At 44.6% G+C, this 16437-nt stretch overlaps 1 long non-coding RNA gene across 5 annotated transcripts in view; it reads left to right on the forward strand.

The window, feature by feature from the left end:
• Positions 1–16437, forward strand: part of LOC121037794 (uncharacterized) — a 63475-nt gene that overhangs the window by 37999 nt on the left and 9039 nt on the right. For 2 of the 5 annotated variants that reach the window (XR_005793981.1, XR_005793980.1), the window contains exons 6-12: positions 3161–3255; positions 4634–4709; positions 5085–6579; positions 7929–8148; positions 8817–9081; positions 9309–10339; positions 11249–12103. This is a non-coding gene — a long non-coding RNA (uncharacterized LOC121037794). Of the gene's footprint in view, positions 1–3160; positions 3256–4633; positions 4710–5084; positions 6580–7928; positions 8149–8816; positions 9082–9308; positions 10340–11248; positions 12104–16437 lie in introns of those variants that run through there. The other 3 variants (XR_005793984.1, XR_005793983.1, XR_005793982.1) reach the window with 3 other exon arrangements.

Consider the following 16437-nt stretch of genomic DNA (forward strand, 5'->3'; position numbering starts at 1 on the left):
AGGGCGGCCAGGCCGGGGTGCAGAGCCGCCCTCGGGCACACGCGGCGGCCGCGGCGGCCGCCAGCTCGGTGCGGAGGCCACGGGGCTGTGGAACGCGACGCGCGGGCGATGCGAGCAAAGCCCCCGCCTGGCGCTAGAACCCGAGCGAGCCGCGCGCACCCCGCGCCGCCCTCATCCCTTTCCGCGCGCCCGGGGGTTCCGGGACCTGGCTCGGGCGCTCCGCCGGGGTCCCCCCTTTTCGCCTGGGGAGGGGGCAACCTCTCTCCTCTTAGGACTCGACGATTTAAAGCCGCTCCCAGCTCGCTTCTGCTTTCAGACGGCGGTCCCCCTCGTTGTAGCCCCCCACCCCCGCAAAGCGCTCGGGAACCCCCACCCCCGCGAGAGGCCCCGCGGTGCTGGGGGAGGACAGAAGGGGGAGCCAGGGACCGTGCCCAAACCCAGCAGAGGACCCAGGGTGGAGGTGAGGGTGGGGGATCGGGGCCTGCAAAGTCCCCCTGCCCCCGTGCAGCGTGGAGGGACCAAAGGGAGAGAAGAAAAGGATATGCCCGTCTGCTTTCGACCCCAAACTTCAGGACCGGCCCCGCGTGCAGCTACGACTACTTGCAGGGAGGCCGAGGGCGCGAAGGGCGCCCGGGCCGCGAGCCCGCGGAGACCCTGGCCGGGGCTCGGCCCCCGGCGCCACCTTCCGCGGCCGCGCCTGGCCCATTAGGCGCCACGCCGCGTCGTCCCCGCAGCCCTACACTTTGTGGGGCCCGCCCTGGGGGAAGCGCAGTGTCATCCGCCTGCGGGGAGCCGCCGAAGGACAGAGCGCTCGGCCGCCCGGCGCCCCAGCCTCGGCCGCGCAGCCCGGGCCGGGCGCCCGCAGCGCAGGCCGAGCGGCCACCCGGCGCGGGCGTCTGCGGGGCTCCGGTTGCTGGTCCCCTGCTGCTGCTCGCGCGGGGTGCGAGAGCCAGGCCGAGCCATCCGCGCCCCCCGCCGCCCACCCCCCGGGAGCCCTCGGGGCCTGGGACCAGCAGGGGGAGAGACCTGTTGAAAACTCTTGACGCCAACTTGAAAGACAATCAAATCGCCCCAGCAAAAACCCTCTCTCCAATTTGATATTTTTGAAATGTCATAAAAGCTGCACTGCAGCAAGATTGCTGCTCCCTTAAATGGGCCAGTAATTTCCAGCTCTCTCCCACAAATTCCGCCAACCGAGGATTTCAATGTAAGGCAATTCAAATAAGTAAAAACCACTTTATTGCTGTTCGAAAATTCGCATGCATTTATTCTGCTTAAAATTTGATATAGGGCATTTTTTTTTTGTATTCTCATTTATCGCTTGCCAAGAAATAATTAAGAATAGGAGCTCGAAGATTAATTTTAAATAAAAAATCTTCTCAAATGAAAATGTCAGGTCATAAAAATTCCTTTTAAATCATAACAGCATATAAATCTTTGAAATTAACCATGTAATTACAATGTCTATCAACTTTTACCTTGAGCTTTGAGCCTCTCTTTTTAATCTTCCATTCTTTTTTAATGAATAGCTATTTTGAAATTAAAAAGTACTGTTCATTACACATGCCCCACTATAATAGGGTTTTTATCATATTTGCTCTATGTAAAAATACTTGCTACTTTGTAATTATTCACACGCCGATCCTTTCCTATATTGAGTAGAAAATAAAAAATGAAATAGAAGTCAAAGGTGCTTTAGAGCTGAATGATTTACACAATTCATTAAGGACGGTGATTTTTCAGTTAGCATCAGATTAAATGGTTACTTACTCTCAAATAGCCCTTGGGGAGTTGAATTGCTGGGTAGCAAACAGATTAAAGTTTGCATTGAAAGAAAAATTGAATTCAGAGGTAATCAATAGCATAATAGGGGCAGTGAGTGGTGCCTGCTGACTGAAATGAAATTACCATATTTTTAATCTTAATTTTCCACTCTGTTTATCTGACAGTGTGGATGTGCAATCCAAACAGATAATGAGAGAGTGGGATATTGACACTGCTGTCCTCTGGAGTGCTTGTTTTCAGTGATTAAATGCTGTGATCTGTGATTACTTTGTGCAAGGATGTCGGGGCTGCTGGCCAGAACCATGGGAGGGGCACTCACTCACAGCAGCTGAAGCTCGCGGCTCTCCCAGGTCCTAATGTCTGAAATCATTTTCCACTGGCAGTATTGAAAAATAAAGATTACCTATTTATGTATCTACTTCGGCTGCACAAATTACAATAATTAATCCCATTATTGTTGTTGTCCTGACTCAAAAATGTTTAATTAGATCAATATGTGGTGAACCTCTTCTGTAAGTTTCGTATTAATGAGCCAACAAACTTGCTTCTTATGAGAAGATGTGAGTTATAAGTGCAAAACGCTGGAAAACTTTGAAGGGAAACTGTATTATCGTTAGAGAGGCAGTACAGAGAAGGAAACCAGGGGCATTGTTGCAGGCATCCAGCCCCAGTGGCTGTAATTATATAACAAGCTGTGATAATTTTTAAAAATGCAAATAGTCTTCTCTGGGTGTTGGGAGAAAGTCCTCTTGTACATTTAATTAAATTAATACCTCTAGCCAAATAACAAAGATACCCAATCACAAAAATTTAAAGTCATATAAAACCTACATTCTCTGAATTTGTCGTCTTGTGATGTCGAAATGCATCTTGTCGTCAGTGTAGTTCTGAAAACTACCCTGCATTGAAAGTGTTATTCCATTTTTGCAATGAGGAAATTTACAATGCTTCACATTAGACAACATATTATGGATGCATCATTTGAATTTGAATTCCCTTAATCCTGCTGTGGGAATAGATTTACAATAGATGGTGGCTATCTACCATCTACACCAACGATGTGCAATGTATAGCCTACTTCTGCTTCCACTGGGTAGAGCCTGCGTGTGTTTGGAGAATTTGGTAATTATGCACAGCTAATTAATTTATCCTCCCTTTATTCATATGTGGACACAAATAAAAAGACGTGAAGAGAAAGAGTGACGGGCGGCACTGGCTATCTGATAATAGATTATTACACAGCATTTACTTCTCCGAATTAGAGAGCAGTCACAACAAAAAAGTGATAGTGTCATGCCTCATTCAATCGTTCCTTAACTTCGGGTGATGTACAGTCTTTAATCCCTAATGCACATAACTTTATTTTTTTTCGCAGGCATTTCTGATAGGCACAGCCCTCTGGTAGCGGAAAGAGATCGCTAGGCTAGGCTCGTACTCAGAAGTGAAGAGTGCAAAATAACTGGAAAGAAGGTGAGTGAGTGCCACGGCTGGCTGTGAATTCCAGTTTGTTGACTCCCTGATCCTCGTCCCTCAGGAACATCCCCTTCTCCCAAGGGGCAGGTGGTTAAGATTGGAAAATTTTAATAAATTAACATTTTAACCCTCGCGTGGCCACAGGCATGTCTGCCTGCTCTTGTAAGCGTGTATTTACTGGGTGAAGCATCTGGGGAGGCATCCATGCTGGTGGATACTGACCAAGGATTGTTGCCGAGTTTCAGATTTGAAGCACAGACGAAAGAAATCCCCTCCTTTATATGAATCTGCAATGAGAATTGCACATCTCGGTTTTACCGCCTGCTTTAGATATGCCATATGCTGTGGTATTTTGTAAATCGCTCTAAAGAAAGGGGACATTAGATCCACGCAATAAATGACTATCGTCGAATCCCTGTGAATCTGTATAGCTGTGCTGGAATGAGCTTAAAATTTTTGCTTAGAGTCTTTTTAAAACATCACAAAAAGATGTATCAAGCAGATTAACAGTTTGGACCGATTCTTTTACACAGAGTTTTAGTACCATTTTGACAATTTATTCAGTATTCAGAAAAATCCATAAACTTGAATATAAACTACATACAGTCCTGTCTTCATTACAACAAACTCATCCAATTTTTTGATAACTTGTATTGTGTCCTTTAAAAATTTTTTATCAATACTTAACCATGCTGATTCTTGTAGCCATGGAATATGGCTGATACATACCCATTGACATGGAAAGTAGTCAAAGTGCTATTTGAACTTTTTTCCCCTATCTCTTGACTACCTCTATAATCCAACTGAAACCTAGGTTTTCTAAGGATACAAAAGCTTCCCTCTACCCCTCTACCTGCAGTCACCATTGGAAGTTTATTGAGCTTTAGAGCACACAAAGAGAGTGAGAAAATCCAAACCAATCTCTTTCCTTTCACTTTCTAAATCCTGACATGGTCCATCACCTTTTCAAAATAGTGAGCTGGCCTTCCCCAAAAAGGAGAAAGGAAACACAATCTAATGGAAAACAATAGCAGAAGGATAATCTAATCTTTAATAAGGAGACATGTTTCTGAAAGCTTAAGTAGAGTGAGTTCCACGCTGATGTCACCTTCTCCTGAAAAATGCCAGCTCTCCAGGGGGTGAAGAGGAAAATATTAATGCCATTAATCCATTGTCCCCAAATTCCCCCTAAATAGATGGGATTTGAGAGAAGGCTCTAGGTCACAAGGAGTGGAAGTATTCACGGAAAACAAATGGTTTGCCCCTGATTGGCGTTTGGTTCGTGCAACCGTTAACGAGCTAGTCCTGGGAAACCTGAATGTTCCAACGAACCACACACACGAACGAGTAGCTATTCCGCTATTCCTTCCCGTAGGTGACCCAAGCCTTCCTTCTGATGTTAGCTTCTTATGACCCGGAGAAGAAAGAAAGCGTGCTTGTCACAAACGCTGGTAAGGAAAGTCCATTCTGGGGGCACTGCTGGGTTGACTGAGGTCTCCTGTGCATTTGGCGTTAAGGCAGCAAACTCCAAAATGGGTGTCTTCAATGGACAGTGTCTTTACGGGACCCGGCATGACAACGCCAAGTATTCCCATGATTTTTTTTTTTCACCCGTATAAACCAGAGATCTTTTGATTTATCTTTGAAGCCTGTACACCCTTGGGGCATTAGGCACAATCTCGTCGGCAGGAACCGAGAAAATAAAGCTACCCATGATGCAAAAGGGGGTGGTGACAATTTCTGTCGAGTGAAGCGGAGGAAGAGGCAGTGAGCTTCATAAAACCCGCTTGGGGACCCAGGTGGCCTATTCATTGCTCTGTCTCCAGTCGCTAGCACAGTGCCTGCCACGTGGTAGACATGAATTACCTGCCCGATGGATGAATATACGGGAAGAGCAAAAGTTCGACAACTGCCAGATTTGGTTTTAAGTACCTTTAGCGACCCAGACCTGGAATGCGTAAGTTATCGTCAAAGGCCAGTATTCGCAGGGCTGGGCGCTTCCTAGCTGTACTCTGTCTGCCTGTTTGTTGCTCCACTAAGTCACTTGGACGATAGAAGTGGTGGCCTAGCAAGTGAAATAGCTTGTGCGAAGGTAGCTTATACAGCACCTACCGCTCAGATACTCAGTGAAGGACAACCCATCACCTTCCAGACGCTCTTGGTTCCAGCTGCTAGCCCACGTGTGTTCGGGCTCCACCTCCTCACCACGTCGTTCTGCCGTCACACTTCAGATTGGTCCCTCCCTCTCCCCTTTCAGAAGTTGAGCTCCTTGAAGACAGGAACCAAATCGTACCTTGGTTTCCTCTCTCCTTGGCACAGTGAGTCCTCCCTATGTGTCGACTGAAGGAATTAAAACAAGGCTGTGGGGCATGCTGGCAAAATCGTATTTTGAGATCTTCCTGGTTAAACAAAATGATATAAAGATCATCCCGTAGAGAGTTTAAGTCTGAATTCTGCCTCCGCCTCACGGTCCTCTGGGGAAGGCGCTTAGTAACCAGGGCCCCTTTAGGTCATCTGTGTAGCAGACAACGTGGTTCTAGGTAGCTTGCAGCTTTAGAATTCTACGAGTTCAAGCTACTTCTCGTAAAAAAAATTTAGCCCCTGACTAGATTTGTTCACATACTGAACCTGTTTGGAGGCCGCAGTAACTACAGGTGAAAGTGGAATTTTCTAAATCACCTCTCCTGCCTCATTCCGTGCAGAGAAGACTTGGAATAAAAGAAAAGCTTTCTTTGGAAAGAAATCATGACAAATCCTGATTTGTCATGATCTCTTCCATCCCTGCAGGAAAGCCACAGGAAAAACAGGTTTTCTCTATAGAAACACAACTACAACATACACCTTCAGGAATGGCCTCACGTTTAAGTGCCTGTGAATAAATCATTTCCTTTGATTTTGCTCTAACCAAGACCCTCCCACAGCCATGAGGCCTGTCTTCTTTCAGCCAGAGAAAACTCACAGCTTAAAGGCAGACAGAAGCCCATTCTACTGTTACCGGCCGTAAGTTTTGTGGTGGCCGGCCTCCAACATGGCCGCAGTAATCCCTCCTCGCTGGTCTTCATGTCTTTGTGTCAGCCTCTCCCACTGTCCCACACTGTACAGAATTGTCTGTGTGATCAACAGAATACAGAGAAGCGATGATATGCCACTTCCCAAACTCAGTTATAAAAGACTATGGCTTCAGACCTGGTCTCTTATTCTCTCTTTCTCTCTCTCGTCCCTTGCCCTAGCGGAAGCCAGTTGCCATGGGATGAAGACATTCAGGCAAACAGTGGAGAGGCCCATGATAAGGCAGAAAACTGAAATCCCTGCTAACAGCTGGTGAGGACCTGGGGCCCACCTATTGGTGGCCCCCATGAGTGGGTTTGGAAGTAGACATTTTCCCAGTCAAGCCTTCAGATAAAACAGCAGCCCTGCTCAACAGCTTGACTACAACACTCCTTCCCAGTGAGCTGCTCCCAGATTTCTGGCCACAGAAGCTGCGAGATCATATATATTTGTTATTTTAAGCTGCTCTGTTTTGGTGTCATTTGTCACGCAGTAAAACCAGTTCTCAAAATACAGATATCAAGAAGCTGACTTCAGCCTCATGTAATATCGGTTGTACATCTTCAGCAATCCTTTTTGTTTTTAATGAACCTTTTCTGCCTGCCTTAGTAGATGTGAGGGCCAACGTTTCTAAGCTGTGAAATCTATATTAATGATATCCTAAGATGTGGCGGTGGCCCTGTCTTGTTTGTAAAGTTTGGGGCAAAATGTCTTCTGGATACTATTATGCCTCTAATATTTCAGTTTGCGGACTGCTTTTCTGGGACCTATATTTGCAAAATATCAGAGGTTTGATCTGGATCAATAACTATTTCTCTGGTCATGATTTTAAAACTTATGCACGTATCAAAAAATTATACATGTATCCAATACACTTACAGTTTGCACGAGAACAGAAGAAACCGTAAGATATTCATGACCACCAGTTCATTTTGTACCACATTTTGAAAATCAGGGTAATGGACGCATATGGGACCAGAGGAGATGCTAAAAGCAAGATGTGATTATAAGTGCCATCCTTGATTTTATCCAGGAGACTACTTTTCCTTTTAAATTCTCCCCCACATTACAACATGGTAAATATTTACAAGCAGAAGCACGCAACTGGTTTGGGGTTCTGATAGAACAACTATAATACATCTGTCCAGAGTAGAGAACTAGAAATAAATTCTAGTTCGAATAGAAGCTATTTCCCATATCAGCTTAACCTGAATATTCAACAATAGCTGTGAATTTATGACAACACGAATAACGACTGTTTACTGACAACCTGTGTGATGTACACACACATTTGCACATCTAATCCAGACCTTCCTTTAGACCAAATTTGAGTAAGAGGTATTCTTCTCCCATTGTCTTGAGGCTGAGGGGATTTAAATAGTTTGCCCAGGCCATGCAGCGCGTGCTAATGGACAGAGGACGCAAAGCCAGGCGTTTCAGGGTCCAAGGTTCATGTTCTTAGTACGATGCTGTATCGCCTTCCCATATCAGTTTATTTAATTTTAGTAACGACAATGTGGTAGCAACTGTTGAATTCTTTAGTATAGATGTATAGCAAATCCATAACCACCACTAACAACAAAAAACCCTCATGTTCCAGAAGATTTTCTATTACATTCAAGGTGAGAAAAGGAGCACCTACTTACTGAGAAGATGCTCAGAAGAGACCAGGGAAAGGGTGATGGTTCCTAGCTTCTGAACCCTCCTTCCCGCACGACAGAGGAGAAGGATGCTTTATGGACACACTTTCCTCACGTGCCTGCATTCTGTTGCCACCTCCCGAGTTTCAGAGCTGGCCCTTTGTCTCAGAGTACCACTTCCCTTGCAGTTTTCCTATTGAGGGTAAATATGATTTTCATACATTTCTGAGTCTTCAGTGCCAACCTTTAAAAAAATCTATACACATATAATTAGATTTTTTCTTCCAGGGGAGAAGGCCATATATGTTATTCATCTTCCCCTGGAGTCTGAGCTCTAGTCTTTTGGTTTTCTAGTTAGGATTCAAATCAGGCAGCTTCGTCAGAGAATTTCCGGGCGACAGGGGCCCTGGCGCTGGGCAGTGTTTGTTGGTCGGACTTTGAGGGGAATGGGTGGAAAGGAAGATGGCAAAGCTGACTAATACTCCTGATTACGGAGGATGCATGTTAACGTCTCGGGACTCCGCTGTCTGTGGCCGTGCTGCCCTGCTTTGCATCACCACTGAAATGCAGAGAGAAGCGATCCAGCTCATGGCTCCTTCCGAAAACGAAGTTCCTGACCATTTATTAAAGTACATCCTAAATAGGGGCACCTATGACTCATCAGCTTTAATAACAACAGCTTGTCTTGTAAAAATCGTAGAAAAATGGACACAGGTAGTCAGTGCTTTGGGTATTTTGTGTCACCGTGTGTGTGTGTGTGTGTGTGTGTGTGTGTGTGCACGTGCTCACCTGCTGTTGTTTAGAAAGTGCTGCAAATTCACTGCATAAATAATGTGCTTCTCAAGTGTTTCTTTTTCCTTCATATTACAGTGAACTGCCCCATTTTGAGGATGATTTGCTACGATATTACTGCCACTGCGGTGTGTAAATATCACTGGCAGATTGAGAGCAGAAATATTTTTCAAATAACTGTGCCCAGATCCTGTCTCTGTAAGGTAACTATCTCAGACTTCTTAGGTTCACTTCCTTTATTTCCTAAATTCTTATTATTTTTTTTTGTTGTTGCTTTCTTCTCTTAAGCTAGATGTTTCTTCATAACTTCATGCCACTATCTTCATGTTAAAGATAGAGAAAGGTAGGGGCGCCTGGGTGGTGCAGTCGGTTAAGCGTCCGACTTCAGCCAGGTCACGATCTCGCGGTCCGTGAGTTCGAGCCCCGCGTCAGGCTCTGGGCTGATGGCTCAGAGCCTGGAGCCTGTTTCCGATTCTGTGTCTCCCTCTCTCTCTGACCCTCCCCCGTTCATGCTCTGTCTCTCCCTGTCCCAAAAATAAATAAACGTTGAAAAAAAAAAGATAGAGAAAGGTATAAAACATTAACCTTTTATTCAAGATTATCCCATAGCATAGATTTGTACTGTCCTGATTGATGAGCTGTGTACCTGGACAAAACACAGTCTATATCTGCTTTATCCGCCACTGCTCCAAGATAAAAGTGGTCCCAGGGTAATCATCACCAACAATTGCTAAGAAAAAAACGTATATTATTTTGACTCAGGTAACTTTTACAATAGCCACAACATTAAAATAGAAAAGTTAAATCAATGACTTATAAGTAGATTAAGTGAGTATTAGAATACACCTTTGGTAATTTCTGGTTTTGTAAGGAGATTTTGTTTCCATTTGCCTTGTTTTGGAGAGCTTTAGACAAAGTGTACCTTTTTGATTTAGTTATTAGAACAGCTGATGCAATTTAAAACACATTAAAATACAGTTTTGATTTATTTTTTGGTTGCCGTGATCATGGATTACGTTGTAAAATCTCTCTCCTGTGTTTTAGGATACTAATATTCTACTCTCCTTATAGAAATTTATAGCTTACATTAATGAATTAATAGGTAATGAATATAGTTTCAACCACAGGTCCCCAGATACTGTTGAAAGTGCATCCCAGTAATTAAGGAAATATGAGTGGGTACCCCCAACTATGCATGTTTATTTATAAAGTATACACATGTACTGCTTCAGGCAATCAATATCGCTAGGGCTTAGTTTCCTTTTTATGTTTTAGGTTAAGAAATATCAGTTATATTTCTCTTCCTATCACCCCAAAGGGTTATTTTCGGCATATGCCATTTTGAAGATGACTAACATGAAACATTATAGACTTGCTACTTTCAAGTGGAGATTTCCCCCCCTTTATTTAACATTTTCTTTACCATTCATGTACTTATGTTACATATATAGTGTTTTAACTGTGATTTCTGGTGTTAATGTAGTTTTATTGCAATGTAAATGCAAACGAGGACCCCGGCGTTAAGACCAAAGTGTAATCCAGTCCTATGATCTGAAGCACAGTGATGCAACTCGTATCATCAGAATGTTTATTTCTATAAGGTTGGTGTTACCGGAGAAGGATGATAGCATCACTATGGTCAACTATCTGAAAGTCTATGAGAAAGAGGCTCCTGTGTGTTCTGTCTCTTTCCAGAAAGACTATTTAGAACCTAGTGGAAGTTACTGGGAGGCAAGTTTTGCTCACTGGACGTTTTAATGGGTTGATCTATTGGCAATACAGGCTGCCCTATGGCAGACCGCTGACCTCTGATGAAATGAATTCCCCATCTCAGGGGCCATTTAAGTAGGGGTTGGAGCTGTTGGAAAGATGTAGAGGGATTCCTGCACAACAGGGAGGTCACATGATAGTCTATGACGTGCCTTTCAATTCTTAAGTACTGTGATTTTATAATAATCAGAGAACAATTATTCTGAAGGCTTTGGAATCCCTTTGCCACAAAGAGACACATTGACGGTGCTCCAAAGTGTGAAGGTTACACAGGACGCAGAGGATGAAGGGAGGCCCAACGCTAGAACTACAAGAAGAAATCCAACTTCAGTGGGGCACAGGGATAGTTGGGAGCATCAGTCATGAAGCATTATATGATGTGAGTTTGGGAAGTCTCTTTCCTTAGAGATCTTACAGAGGCAATAAAAAATTATCCCTCTGGGAAGATCTGAACTTAACTAAGTCAAGGGGAAGCTGATCTTACAAAGTCCCTTTGGTTTCTCTGTTTTTATGGGTTATTATGACCATCTGCTATGGCTAATCAACTAAAACCTCGAAAGGAAAAAGAGAAGAAAATTTCCATTAAAGAACAGAGGAGAAAGTGTCATTTTAATGCTTTTCCTTTGACTTGATTCCTTCGGTTATGAGAAATTTACTATGAGTCAGTGGGCAGAAGCAGACGAATCATGCGTTATCTTTTTAAGAAATAATGAAATATGATGTCGTGTCATTTCTCACAGATCCAGAACTAAAGGCTGTGTGTGGGTTTCTGGTCTCTGAAGTATCTTACGAAAAATAAACCCACTGGAAAATAAAGATGAAAGTTCCATCACAGAGGCATGAGAACCCGGAGTCTTCTTTCCGGGTGATAAACAGGACAGCATCCCAGTGAAATAGTTACACTTATTGAGAGTTTCTGGGAGCAGAAATCAATGCTGTTGCTTACAGGGCAGGTGCAGTGCAAATAAAGCCCCTCAGTTCTGTCCCGGGCTCAGAAAGGCATGAGATCATGCAGTTCACACAGGCTGCCAGAAAGCTGCAGCTCGACCCATCTGGAGGCCACTGTCACGATAAAGTCCCCAAAGGAGCGGGTGCCTGGCTCTTCTGCCTTGCCTCCTCTGCTCACAACTTCCTTCCTCAGCACAGGCCGGGGAAGAGCAGACATCCTCTTTTTCAGGGCCACTGGCTGTTTCAAGACTCGGATAATGGGGAAAGTGCCAGTTGTACCAACTGGACGGTCAGTGTTAACTGTTGTCATGCTCTAATGATTTGTAGTCAAAGTTGGGGTAACTTGATCCACAAATGAAAACCTGTATGTCTGATGTGCACCGATGAAGAGGGCAAGCTAAGTCAAGACTTTGCACCCAATTATGACTTAAATACTAAGGATAAGCCAAGTAATGACTTAAATCGTGAGTTCTTTAACATGTTGCCTGGAATATTTTGTTAATCCTTAATTTGCTACAAACCATAAATATTGCCTTAATTTGTGCATGTATTTGGTTTCTGATTGTATTTATTTACTTTTTAATTTTTTTTTAACGTTTATTCATTTTAGAGAGACAGAAAGTGAGCAGGGGAGAAGCAGAGAGAGAGAGAGAAAGAGAGACAGAGAGAGAGGGAGAGAGGGAGAGAGGGAGACTAGGAATCCCAAGCTGACTCCAGGCTCTGAGCTATCAGCACAGAGCCTGATGTGGGGCTCGAACTCACCGGCCGTGAGATCATGACCTGAGCTGAAGTTGGACGTTTAAGTGACTGAGCTACCCAGGCGCCCCTGGTTTCTGATTGTATTTAAAATAAATCCCTTATGTTATGTGAATATAATTATATTAAATTAGTCGATTTCAAAGTTTCTGAGGTAGAGCTGTTTTTGATTTAGAGTTTTAGTGGGCTCTCACATTGCAGTGAGAACAAACATAGAGAAAGTAATAGTCAGTTCCATGATTTGTCTTATCCATAACTTTGAACATTTTAAAATTCTGGGCTTACTGGTGTGCTTTTAAAGTCTAATCGAGCTGGACAAGTTTTTGCCAATTATTGAGAGATTGTAATGTCTTAAGCAAGAACTGAGCGGAACTTGACCTTTGTATAGCCTTGCAGAAATACTTGAGGCAAACCAGATGAATCGAGCCAGGGGACCCAGAGTCGGACAAGTATAGTGAAATGTAGTCGTGCCAACCAAACTCATGACAGACTGATGTATAAACCAGAAGTAATGAGGCTAGAGGTTCAGAGGAAGGGCTGCATTCGTGCCCCTGGGTCACACTCGATCGTCTCTCAGCCTCCTTGGACAAGACCATTGTCTCCTGCCTCTTCTGTGTTCACTCTCAAAGAGTAGGCTTATGTCCAATTTCTGGGGACATCTTATCTCTTTTAGATAATGAGTCATTTTTATTAACAGTGATGCATCTAGTGTGAGCATTATCCAAAGAGAAAATCATCACTAGTCATTTTTCAAAACAGATAAATTTTTCATATTATAAAATCCACCCATCGTAAGTATACAGTCAATGATTTTGGGTAAAGCAGGGTTGTGCAAACATCACTACAAACCACTTGTAGAATATTTCCATCACTCCATGAAGATAACCTTGGGAGTTTGCTCCTGCTCCCATGCCTACTCCCCCAAGTCCCAGGCAACCACTGATCTATATTTTCTTGATGGATTTTCCTTTTGGGGAAATTTCATACAATGGTAACCAATACGTGTGCAGTCTTTCACGTTTGGTTTCTTTTACTTAGTATAATGTTTTTGACGTTCATCAGTGTGGTAGCATGTATTAGTACTATTTCCTTTTTATTGCTGAATGATACTTCATTGCAAGACTGTGTCACATTCACCACCGATATTTATGTGGTTTCCACTTTTTTATGTTGCTATAAGCATTCCTACACAAGTCTTTGTAGGGACACATGTTTTCACTTCTGTCGGGAAGATACCTGAAGGTGGGATTGTTAGGTCATATGACAAATTTATGTGTAACTTTCAATGAGATTGTCAAACTGCTTTCCAAAGTGGCTGTGTACTATCTTACATTTTCACGAGCAATGTATAAGCATTCCAATTTCTCGCCATCCTCACCAAAACCCAAATGCAAATGCCCTTTGGGGTACAGCCACGCTAGCTCTCGGAGTCATTTAACGTGCATTAGCTCATCTAACATGAGGGCTGACGGGGCTCAGGGGCCATAAACACCACGCCCAGGGCCACCCCGATGACAGACAGTGCTCAGTGCTCAGCCTACTCCGTTGCATTTTGGCCAGTTTAAGAAAGAATAAGTGGAGTCATAAGGTTTCCAAGGGAAGAGAGTAAGGAAAAAGGCTCATCCTGAGCAACCAGCCTACCTGCCTTGAGAATTTCTCCTCTCTCACTTCAACACCTCATAGTCCCCCTGATTCTAAACCCGGGCCTGGACCCCTCCCTCTTCTTTGCCCCACTAACTGGCCGAAGCGGGTTGATTCCTCTTCTGTGAAGCCTTGTGCATCTTTTTCTGTCTGTATCTACAGACAGATCCTGCTGTCTGGATGCCCTCATTAGAATCGTCTCTCTACCGCCGGTCCCCTGCCCACTCTGATCCCAGGCTGTTCCACTCTCTCCATGGGATGAAGGCGTCGTCCGCGACCGGCACGCAGGCTGGCTGCCACCTCTTCAGGCTCATGGTCCCTCTCCCTGCCCAAGCATCCTCTGCTCCCAACAAAAATGTCTCCAAACATTGACAAATATCCCTGCTGGGTGTGGGTCTCAGAATCTCCCCTGGTTCAGAACCACTGCTTAGCTAGCGGTTAACGTGTCCCACTGCAGAACTCGTGACCCCGGATTAGCATAATCTCCTCAAGCCCTGGGCCTGGCTTGGAGCAAATGCTCGGAAAGTTTGGATTCGTGCTTGCAGAGAAGTGAAGACTGAGAACTTTAGACTCAGGCCGGGCTTCTGTCTCTTGTCTTGCACTGCCCTGTGTGGGAGGCTGGGAAGTTATCTGACCTCCCCGAGCCCTGCTTTCTTCATTGTAAATGGGGTGATCGTGCTATTAGGCTTATGGTTCAGATTACATGACGTCGTTATTTGTAAAGACCTTATCCAGTTTGGGGTGGAGAGAAAACATTAACAAACGGTCCTGTAAACTATATTCTCCGCCTGCTTGACAGCAGAGGCCCCATGTCATTCCTTTTCCGTTAACGGGGCCGGGCACACTGCCCCACGCAGAACACTTGTTCAGTGTACCTTTTCGGATGGGGCTACAGTGATATGTAAAGATGTTTGTACACAGGGTTTTCAGGATGCAGAGAGGAGTCAGGGGAACAGAAATGGGGAAGGTGAAGAAATGGATGGGGAGAAAACTGCCAGCAGATGGCCTCTTCCTGCTTTATCTTCCTTGCTCTGGCTTTTCTCTCATTATCTGATCCCTGTGTGACTTTAAGCAACTTCTGGAGAGAAAGAAAATAGAAACCAGCAGCTGAACTAGATGCAGAACAAGCTGGGTGATACAAGGTGCCTTTTACTCAAAGTCAAGTGTGTATATGTTTTCCTTTCCCTAGGAGATCACAGCCTGCCTGGGGGGGGGGGGGAGGGGCTTGTTTAGGTAAATCTCCCTTTTCCAAAACCCTGGTTCCGGGCAAAGATGATCAGGAGATGAATAAACGCATGTCGGATGTTGAGAAACCCACCATTGAGCAGAGCATGTATTTCACGGAGCTTTTTGGTTTGTGTTAAGTTACCGGCAATGATTTGTGGCACACTTTGGTCACACATCTATTGTACTTACGGTTGGCAACAGGACTGGCTAGAGACAGAGTCAGAATTTGGGGCTTTGAGACAGCTAACTGGGTCAGCTCCCACAGAACTAGCTTTTGCTAGTTACTTTTTACCGGTAATAAAAGAATCCTGTTCACTGACATCAGTGCTAACAGACCAACTTAATGGGCAACAGTAAAACCAGAGTACAAATAAGAAAACTAAATGGAGACCCACCGAAAGGTGGAGGTGGGGAAGAAGGAAGCAATTGATGTTTTAAGAGAATTTTTCTCAAAGTGTGGTCTTTAGACAACCTGCCTGAGAATCACCTGAGGAGGACAGCGTGCTTTTTTTAAAAATACAGGTTCCCGGGCGCACATGAGACCTATGGGATTAGATGGGGCGCCTGGGTGGCGCAGTCGGTTAAGCGTCCGACTTCAGCCAGGTCACGATCTCGCGGTCCGTGAGTTCAAGCCCCGCATCAGGCTCTGGGCTGATGGCTCAGAGCCTGGAGCCTGTTTCCGATTCTGTGTCTTCCTCTCTCTCTGCCCCTCCCCCGTTCATGCTCTGTCTCTCTCTGTCCCAAAAATGAATAAACGTTGTAAAAAAAAATTAAAAAAAAAAAAGAGACCTATGGGATTAGAATTTGTTGGGAAAGACCTCTTCACTCTTTTTTTTGAAAATTACTTTTTAATGTTTATTTATTTTTGAGAGAGAGAGAGACAGAGACAGAGACAGAGCACGAGTTGGGCAGGGTCAGAGGGAGAGGGAGATACAGAATCTGAAGCAGGTTCCAGGCTCTGAGCTGTCAGCACAGAGCCAGACGCGGGGCTCGAACTCACAAACGGTGAGATCATGACCTGAGCCAGAGTCGAACACTTAACTGACTGAGCCACCCAGGTGCCCCTCCACTCTTTTTTTTTTTTTTTTTAAATTCACACTAAAATTTGAGAAACATTGCTCCAAAGAAAAGACAATTTAATGTACAGAGTCAGTTTCTACCAACAGCCTTATTCTTCTTGCTTGATGACACTGGGTGGATTCACTGCTCTCAGAGTATTTCATAAGGTCTTAGGAGACAGGACAGTGGTGTTAGACAAAGAGCTGTGGTTTGCACTTAGACCTGGGAACTGGTCCTGTCAGTCTGCCTTGGGCCAATCCAGCCTCTTTGGTCTGCAGACTCCTCACCTGCCAATGGA

Source organism: Herpailurus yagouaroundi, unplaced genomic scaffold, assembly GCF_014898765.1.
Source record: "Herpailurus yagouaroundi ecotype Mexico unplaced genomic scaffold, PumYag 164, whole genome shotgun sequence".
Lineage (NCBI taxonomy): Eukaryota > Metazoa > Chordata > Mammalia > Carnivora > Felidae > Herpailurus > Herpailurus yagouaroundi.